Consider the following 9719-nt stretch of genomic DNA (forward strand, 5'->3'; position numbering starts at 1 on the left):
GTGGCTCTACTATTTGGCCTAGCCTCAGTTCCAAGAATTTTTTTCAAAGGTTCTCGGTGCCCTTCTTTCTGTAATCAGAGAATAGGGTTTTGGTATTTCCTTATTTGGACGATATCTTGGTACTTGCTCAGTCTTCTCATTTTCGAAGAATCTCATACGAATCGACTTGTGTTGTTTCTTCAAGTTCATGGTTGGAGGATCAATTTACCAATCAGTTTTTTGATTCCTCAGACAAGGGTAACCTTTTTAGGTTTCTAGATAAATTCAGTGTCTATGACTCTGTCCTTGTCAGACAAGAGAAGTTTAACATTGATATCAGCTTGTCAAAACCTTCAGTCACAATCATTCCCTTTGGTAGCCTTATGCATGGAAATGTCGGATCTTAGGACTGCCGCATCAGATGCGATCTCCTTTGCTCGTTTTCACATGCGACCTCTTCAGCTCTGTATGCTGAACCAATGGTGCAGGGATTACTCAAAGATATCTCAATTAATATCTTTAAACCGATTTTACGACACTCTCTGACATGGTGGACAGATCACCATCGTTTAGTTCAGGGGGCTTCTTTGTTCTTCCGACCTGGACTATAATCTCAACAGATACGAGTCTTACAGGTTGGGGAGCTGTGTGGGGGTATCTGACGGCACAAGGGGTTTGGGGATCTCAGGAGGTGAGATTTCCGATCAATATTTTGGAACCCCGTGCAATTTTCAGAGCTCTTCAGTCTTGGCCTCTTCTGAAGAGAGAGTTGTTCATTGTTTTCAGATAAGACATTGTCACAACTGTGGCATACATCAATCATCAAGGAGGGACTCACAGTCCTCTGGCTATGAAAGAAGTATCTCGAATTTTGGTTTGGGCGGAATCCAGCTCCTGTCTAATCTCTGCGGTTCATATCCCAGGTATGGACAATTGGAAAGCGGATTATCTCAGTCGCCAAACGTTGCATCCGGGCGAATGGTCTCTTCACCCAGAGGTATTTCTTCAGATTGTTCAAATGTGGGAACTTCCAGAAATAGTTCTGATGGCTTCTCATCTAAACAAGAAACTTCCCAGGTATCTGTCCAGTTCCCGGGATCCTCAGGCGGAGGCAGTGGATGCATTTTCACTTCCTTGGAAGTATCATCCTGCCTATATCTTTCCGCCTCTAGTTCTTCTTCCAAGAGTAATCTCCAAGATTCTGAAGGAATGCTCGTTTGTTCTGCTGGTAGCTCCGGCATGGCCTCACAGGTTTTGGTATGCGGATCTTGTCCGGATGGCCTCTTGCCAACCGTGGACTCTTCCGTTAAGACCAGACCTTTTGTCTCAAGGTCCTTTTTTCCATCAGGATCTGAAATCCTTAAATTTAAAGGTATGGAGATTGAACGCTTGATTCTTGGTCAAAGAGGTTTCTCTGACTCTGTGATTAATACTATGTTACAGGCTCGTACATCTGTATCCAGAGAGATATATTATAGAGTCTGGAAGACTTATATTTCTTGGTGTCTTTCTCATCATTTTTCTTGGCATTCTTTTAGAATACCGAGAATATTACAATTTCTTCAGGATGGTTTAGATAAGGGTTTGTCCGCAAGTTCCTTGAAAGGTCAAATCTCTGCTCTTTCTGTTCTTTTTCACAGAAAGATTGCTATTCTTCCTGATATTCATTGTTTTGTACAAGCTTTGGTTTGTATAAAGCCTGTCATTAAGTCAATTTCTCCTCCTTGGAGTTTGAATTTGGTTCTGGGGGCTCTTCAAGCTCCTCCATTTGAACCTATGCATTCATTGGATATTAATTACTTTCTTGGAAAGTTTTGTTCCTTTTGGCCATCTCTTCTGCCAGAAGAGTTTCTGAATTATCTGCTCTTTCTTATGAGTCTCCTTTTCTGATTCTTCATCAGGATAAGGCAGTGTTGCGAACTTCTTTTGAATTTTTACCTAAAGTTGTGAATTCCAACAACATTAGTAGAGAAATTGTGGTTCCTTCATTATGTCCTAATCCTAAGAATTCTAAGGAGAAATCGTTGCATTCTTTGGATGTTGTTAGAGCTTTGAAATATTATGTTGAAGCTACGAAATCTTTCTGTAAGACTTCTAGTCTATTTGTTATCTTTTCCGGTTCTAGGAAAGGCCAGAAAGCTTCTGCCATTTCTTTGGCATCTTGGTTGAAATCTTTAATTCATCTTGCCTATGTTGAGTCGGGTAAAATTCCGCCTCAGAGAATTACAGCTCATTCTACTAGGTCAGTATCTACTTCCTGGGCGTTTAGGAATGAAGCTTCGGTTGACCAGATCTGCAAAGCAGCAACTTGGTCCTCTTTGCATACTTTTACTAAATTCTACCATTTTGATGTATTTTCTTCTTCTGAAGCAGTTTTTGGTAGAAAAGTACTTCAGGCAGCGGTTTCAGTTTGAATCTTCTGCTTATGTTTTTTGTTAAACTTTATTTTGGGTGTGGATTATTTTCAGCAGGAATTGGCTGTCTTTATTTTATCCCTCCCTCTCTAGTGACTCTTGTGTGGAAAGATCCACATCTTGGGTAGTCATTATCCCATACGTCACTAGCTCATGGACTCTTGTTAATTACATGAAAGAAAACATAATTTATGTAAGAACTTACCTGATAAATTCATTTCTTTCATATTAACAAGAGTCCATGAGGCCCACCCTTTTTTGGGGTGGTTATGATTTTTTTGTATAAAGCACAATTATTCCAATTCCTTATTTTATATGCTTCGCACTTTTTTTCTTATCACCCCACTTCTTGGCTATTCGTTAAACTGATTTGTGGGTGTGGTGAGGGGTGTATTTATAGGCATTTTAAGGTTTGGGAAACTTTGCCCCTCCTGGTAGGAATGTATATCCCATACGTCACTAGCTCATGGACTCTTGTTAATATGAAAGAAATGAATTTATCAGGTAAGTTCTTACATAAATTATGTTTTCATGATTCAGATAAAGCAATATAATTATCCATTATATTATCCAATCCATTATCAAAACGTCACATTTATTTTATATGAACACTTTCTCCGGCTTCCGCTCCACTGAGCATGGGCAAAAGTGCACAGTATATACTTATATGTGATTGGCTGATGGCTGTTACATGATACAGGGGGAGGAAATTTGGGATTAACTTTGGAATATTCCAGAAAATATTCTACTGATAATTTCAAATTCAAAGTAAATTCTATTGTCTTTTTTATGATGTATTTATCAATTATTAAATCTTTATTTTATTTAGTGGTCTTTTAATTGTATACAGTTATTAATATCAATGGACTATCTATTTGTGTTGTATGTAATTTATTATTCTCTGTTCTAATACTTCCAAAGAGTAAATTCTTGAAAAACTTAAAACAAATACCCGATTCCTGTATATCTCATAGGTTAATAGATCTCATACAAACTTATGAAATCAAGTAATATACGTGATTTCCATTTTTTCTCATGTGAAAGCTTAAGATCAATAGTATTTGTGCCACACTTGGGGTACCTTGGAAACAATGGTATGCTTACAGGGGTACTTGCTACAAAAGAGTTGAGAAACACTGTAATAAAAAATGAATACGTTATTGAAATATCTAATTAAAAACAGGCATACAAAAATGTGATAGGGGGTTACACACTGACCTAATCTGTTAATGTTCTAATAACATTCAGACTGCTGTTATACTAATCAATTGGAAGACTGCAGACTACTATCCATTTTAAGATTACATATACACTTGTGTTATTTTCACTTTGTCCAGCAAGGAATTAGAAGTCTTTTTAAACTAATTGAACACCTGTTGTAGTTATACTTAAAACTGAGCATATAGCTCTCCTGTCTTCAGGGATCAGTTACGATTACTTTAAGCAACTTTCTAATTTACTCCTATTATCACATTTTCTTCATTCTCTTGGTATGTTTATTTGAAAAGCAAGAATGTAAGTTTAGATGCCGGCCCATTTTTGGTGAACAACCTGGGTTGTCCTTGCTGATTGGACAGCACCAATAAACAAGTGCTGTCCATGGTACTGAACCAAAAATTTGCTGGCTCCTTAGCTTAGATGTCTTCTTTTTCAAATAAAGGAGAGAACAAAGAAAAATTGATAATAAAAGTAAATTAGAAAGTTGCTTAAAATTGCATGCTCTATCTGAATCATGAAAGAAAAAAATTTGGCTTCAGTGTCCCTTTAAACATGCTTTTGCACCCCTTAACAACAGCGATGTACCTGTACGTCGCCTGTCACAAGGGTATTTTAGGGCTATAAGAGCATGTGTGTTGCAGACAGTGGCAAGACCGTCCTATGTTTGCGTGCTTCACTGCCTGTTGGAGAGTCCCATGCTCTTATAAAAAGGGTTGCTACCTCGGCCATGTTTTCCTGTACACTTATGAGTTATACATGCTGCAGGGTGTGCAGAGAGGAACATGAATAGTGCTGTTCAGTGTCAGTATTTTTGTGCTGTCCAGGGTTGAAATTCATGTTCCTATCTGCACACCCTGCAGCATGTATAACTCATAAGTGTCCAGGAAAACATGGCTGAGGTGGCGACCCTACTTATAACCCTGTAAGGGCCACAGACAGCGCAATTGTTAAAGGGTAATATTAAAAGGACACTATAAACACTAAATACATTTCAAGCACCTCTCTCTAATTATGGGTGCCACCATGTTGGAACTTAGGTTACATTGCAGATATCTGAAGGAGAGTTGCTGCACATGGGCAAACACATCAGCAATGGAATGCAATATAAGATACATTTCAACATGGCTGCACCAATTACTAACAGGAATAAGGGAATAACCTCTATACTATGTCTCTAAAATGTATTTAGTGTTTAATGTCCCTTAAACTGTTTTTAAGTTTGGATACAATAAATACTGAAATATTAGAATAAATCTGCAGCTTTTAAGATGTAGGGATCTTAACTCTGACAATGCATCATTCTACACATTGTGTAGGAACTAATTGGTAATTGATGTGGATCATTACATAAGCAGAAGTAAAAATATAATTAATAATTCAAGTCAAGCAAAATAATTTAATAATGTTACATAGGTGTGTCAGAACAACTGACTGTATTTCTATTTAGTGAGCTGTCCCTACATTATATCTGTCTGAGTATATGAGCTGTTACTACTTAAAGGGCAAACAAATGTGCAATATTATAAAGATAATTTGTAGTGAGGAAAAATTTAAAAACTGCACACACAAAAAATATGCTTTAGTAATGTATGAGAGCACTGACTAAAGTTAGTAAGATATTTTGAAAAAAAGTTGAAGCTTTCAGTCAATTATAAAAAGCATAACAATTCCTGTTTTAGCTTCTCTTAAAGGGACACTGAAGTGAAAATATTGTTTTATTATTCAGAAAGAGCATGCAATTTTAAGACACTTTCCAGTTTACTTCTATTATAAATTTTTGCACAGTCTTTTTATATTCACACTTTCTGGGAAACAAGATCCTACTGAACATGTGCACAAGCTCACATGGTATACCGTATACTAGTCTGTGATTGGCTGATGTCTGTCACATTGTACAAGGGGCCGGAAAATGGAAAAAAAAATTAATTTGTCATGAAAATATCTGTTTATTTGAAATTCAGAGCTGGTGTTAAATTATTGTCTTTTTTATGCACTTGTTAATTATGCAATTCTACTGCATTGAGTGGTCCTTTAATGGAAATGTGCCCTGACACTCATGGTAAAACTATGGCCTCTGGTTAAAAGGTGTAGTAATTTTTAATCTGCACTTACTGTACAAGCATTTTTTTTAGAGCCCCTAGCTCACTCCATAAAAAGGGGGCTTGGCTATGTCACTGTCATTGTTAGGTGATTGTCATAGAAAAATATCAATCGCCTATCTAAATATTTACTGTATCTAGTGATAGGGACACAAAAGGACTTTTTGTGAAGTTTTAAAATTCATATAATATTTTTATAATCAGATTACTTTATTCCTACTCATATACATTAAGTGCAAGGTAATGCAAAGTTACGGGGGAAAAAACCCATCTTGTTTCCCTTTGCAATTTTTTTTAACTGAAAATCATAGGTATATTTTAGGAAGGTGAATTTAAGCTTAATGTGGAACCATATAGTTTCTGATGTAAATAATATTAGGAATTATCACATCTATCATTTCATAATTATCGTCATGGCAGCAGCTGCATAATCCCTTTTTCATTGTTGATGCAATCACAATCAGCCATTTTGTTTTTCTGCTGCACTTTTTTCATTGTTTTATTTAAAATGGCTATATACTTAACATGCACCATTTCTGATCAAAATCCAAATTTTTGATACTTAAAGAAAAAAAAAAATATTTTGTGATTCAGATAGAACATACAATTGTAAAACAACTTTCCAATTTATTTCTATGATCATTTTGCTTCATTCTCTTGGTGTCCTTTGTTGAATGCACTACTGGAAGCTAGTTGAACATATTGGTAAGCCAATGACAAGAGGCATATATGTGCAGCCACCAATCAGCAGCTAGCTCTCAGCTCCTGATCCTACCTCTGTATTGTTTTCATCAAAGGATACCAAGAGAACTAAGCACATTAGATAATAAAAGGAAATTGGAAAGGTGTTTAAAATTGTTTGCTCTATCTCAGTGTTTCTCAACCAAGGCCCTCAAGTACCCCTAATAGGCCAGATTTTCAAGATATCAGAACTAGAGCACAGGAGAAATAATGGGTGAGAGTGGGTTAGTAACCATGGTTACTGATCAGCTGATTATTTCACCTGTGCTCTGGTTCAGATATCATGAAAATCTTGCCTATTAGGGGAACTTGAGGACCGTGGTTGAGAAACACAGCTCTATCTGAAGCAAAAAAGAAACATTTTGGGTTTCATGCCCCTTTAACAACATATATGTGGGGCCATTTTTCACATAAATTTCACAGCCAAAAGGACTTCATAATCCCCTAATAGCACTTTTCGACTTAAAAAAGGCCTAGTTTCCATTAGGGTAAAGTTTGGAAACTGCTGGTAACATAAAAAATCTCAATAGACTTTAATGGAGATAAATGTTTTTACCACCAGTTTTCAGACTTTACCATCTCAATGGAAACTGTCTCTAAGTTTTTAAAACGAACATTGATTTTTGTACATATTATGCCCTTCCATATTGTATGACATAAGATACAAACATGACATAAGATACAAACCAAAAGATACAAACATGGCCCTTTTTATAATGGTATTTTGCAACTTTTATTTGAAAAGTTTGTATTTATTATAATTCTGTGTGTTTGTGTTTGACAAGATCAGATAATAACACACTTAGAACAATAAAGGATCATAAAGATTTTCATTGCAGAGTACATAAAGAAAAACAGTCATGCAAGTGTTTTTTTTTTTTTTTTTATTTTATTGCAGTTACTGTAATAAAATAACTTTATGAATAGCTATTTTCTGGAATGTTACTATTTCACAAGTCATTGTACAGTTAAAATATAACATACAGTTGTGGATACTCTGTAACAGATAACATGTATTTGATACATTATTAACAAATTACAAAATTAACAAGAGATTGCTTGAATTACAGAGGGACTGTGGCAAAAATAAACTGCTTCTATAACATATAAACTAATGTACAAATGATGATGCAGAAAACATAATTCCTTTGTTTTTTATTTCTACTATAGATATATCTACACATAATTATTGTACATTTGTCAAAGGCAGAACAAAGACTGTGCATTTTAACACTTAAGGGGACAGCTCTCAAGATTACCCCCCCCCCCCCCACACACACACACACACACACACCACCAGTATGTTAGACCCATCATATTCCTGGACTTACCTGTCTTTCTCAACATTACTATTTAAAGCTTGTGCAATTCTTTATGCTTTTGGAGCTTCTGAGCCTTTTGTGGTTGGCATTGATGAGGAAGATAAAGGTCTTCCGGGGCCAGAAGGTAGTTTGGCATAGATAAGGGGGATGAAGGTTTCTCTTGTAAGGTGTATCCAGTCCACGGCTCATCCATTACTTGTGGGATATTCTCATTCCCAACAGGAAGTTGCAAGAGGACACCCACAGCAGAGCTGTAATATAGCTCCTCCCCTAACTGTCATAGCCAGTCATTCTCTTGCAACTCTCAACAAGCTAGGATGTTGTAGGAGAGAGTGGTTAAATATAGTTAGTTTATTTTCTTCAATCAAAAGTTTGTTATTTTTAAATAGTACTGGAGTTGTGCTATTTTATCTCAGGCAGTAAATAGAAGAAGAATCTGCCTGAGGTTTCTATGATCTTAGCAGGTTGTAACTAAGATCCATTGCTATTCTCACATATGTCTGAGGGGATTACACAGATGAGGTAACTTCAGCGAAAGAATGGCGTGCAGTTTATTCTGCTATCAGGTATGTGCAGTTATAATTTTTTCTAGAGATGGAAAACACTAGAAAATGCTGCTGATACCGGATTAATGTAAGTTAAGCCTGAATACAGTGATTTAATAACGACTGGTATCATGCTTACTCCCAGGGGTAATACCCTTATGATATTGCAATATAAACGTTTGCTGGCATGTTTAATCGTTTTTATATATGCATTGGTGATAAAACTTTATTGGGGCCTAGTTTTTTCCACATGGCTGGCTTAAATTTTGACTAGAAACAGTTTTACTGAGGCTTTCCACTGTTATAGTATAAAAGTTACAGTTGGTGCAGTTAAAATTACAAACTGTGACATCCAGCTTCCCTCAGGAGTCCCCTGTATGCAATAGGATATCTCTAAAGGGCTCAAAGGCTTTCCAAAGTCGTTTATTGGGGAAGGTAGGACCACAGCTTGCTGTGGCAGTTGGTTGTGACTGTTAAAAAAAAAAAAAAAAAAAAAAGACGTCTATTTCGTTTTTTTGATCCGTTTTTTGACCTAAGGGGTTAATCATCCATTTGCAAGTGGATGCAATGCTCTGCTAGCCTATTACATACACTGTAAAAAATTTGTTTGATTTACTGCATTTTTTCACTGTTTTTCAAATTCTGACAAAATTTGTTTCTCTTAAAGGCACAGTACCGTTTTTTTATATTTGCTTGTTAACTTGATTTAAAGTGTTTTCCAAGCTTGCTAGTCTCATTGCTAGTCTGTATAAACATCTCTGACATAGAAGAAACTCCTTGTTCATTATGTTTAAAAGCCATGGTGGAACCCCCTCTTAGAATGTGTACCAAATGTACTGATTTCATTTTATGCAATAAAGATCATATTCTGTTTTTAAAAAAATTATCACCAGAGGAATCTGACGAGGGGAAAGTTATGCCGACTAACTCTCCCCACGTGTCAGACCCTTTGACTCCCGCCCAAGGGACTCACGCTCAAATGGCGCCAAGTACATATAGGGCGCCCATAGCGTTTACTTTACAAGACATGGCGGCAGTCATGGATAATACACTGTCAGCGGTATTAGCCAGACTACCTGAACTTAGAGGTTAGCGAGATAGCTCTGGGGTGAGACAAAATGCAGAGCATACTGACGCTTTAAGAACCATGTCTGATACTGCCTCACAATATGCAGAAGCTGAGGAAGGAGAGCTTCAGTCAGTGGGTGATGTTAATGACTCAGGAAAGATACCTGATTCTAATATTTCTACATTTAAATTTAAGCTTGAACACCTCCGCGTGTTACTTAGGGAGGTTTTAGCTGCTCTGAATGACTGTGATACCATTGCAGTGCCAGAGAAATTTTGTAGACTGGATAAATGCTTTGCAGTGCCGGTGTGTACTGATGTTTTTCCAATACC

The sequence above is a fragment of the Bombina bombina genome, chromosome 5 (assembly GCF_027579735.1).
Source record: "Bombina bombina isolate aBomBom1 chromosome 5, aBomBom1.pri, whole genome shotgun sequence".
Taxonomy (NCBI): domain Eukaryota; kingdom Metazoa; phylum Chordata; class Amphibia; order Anura; family Bombinatoridae; genus Bombina; species Bombina bombina.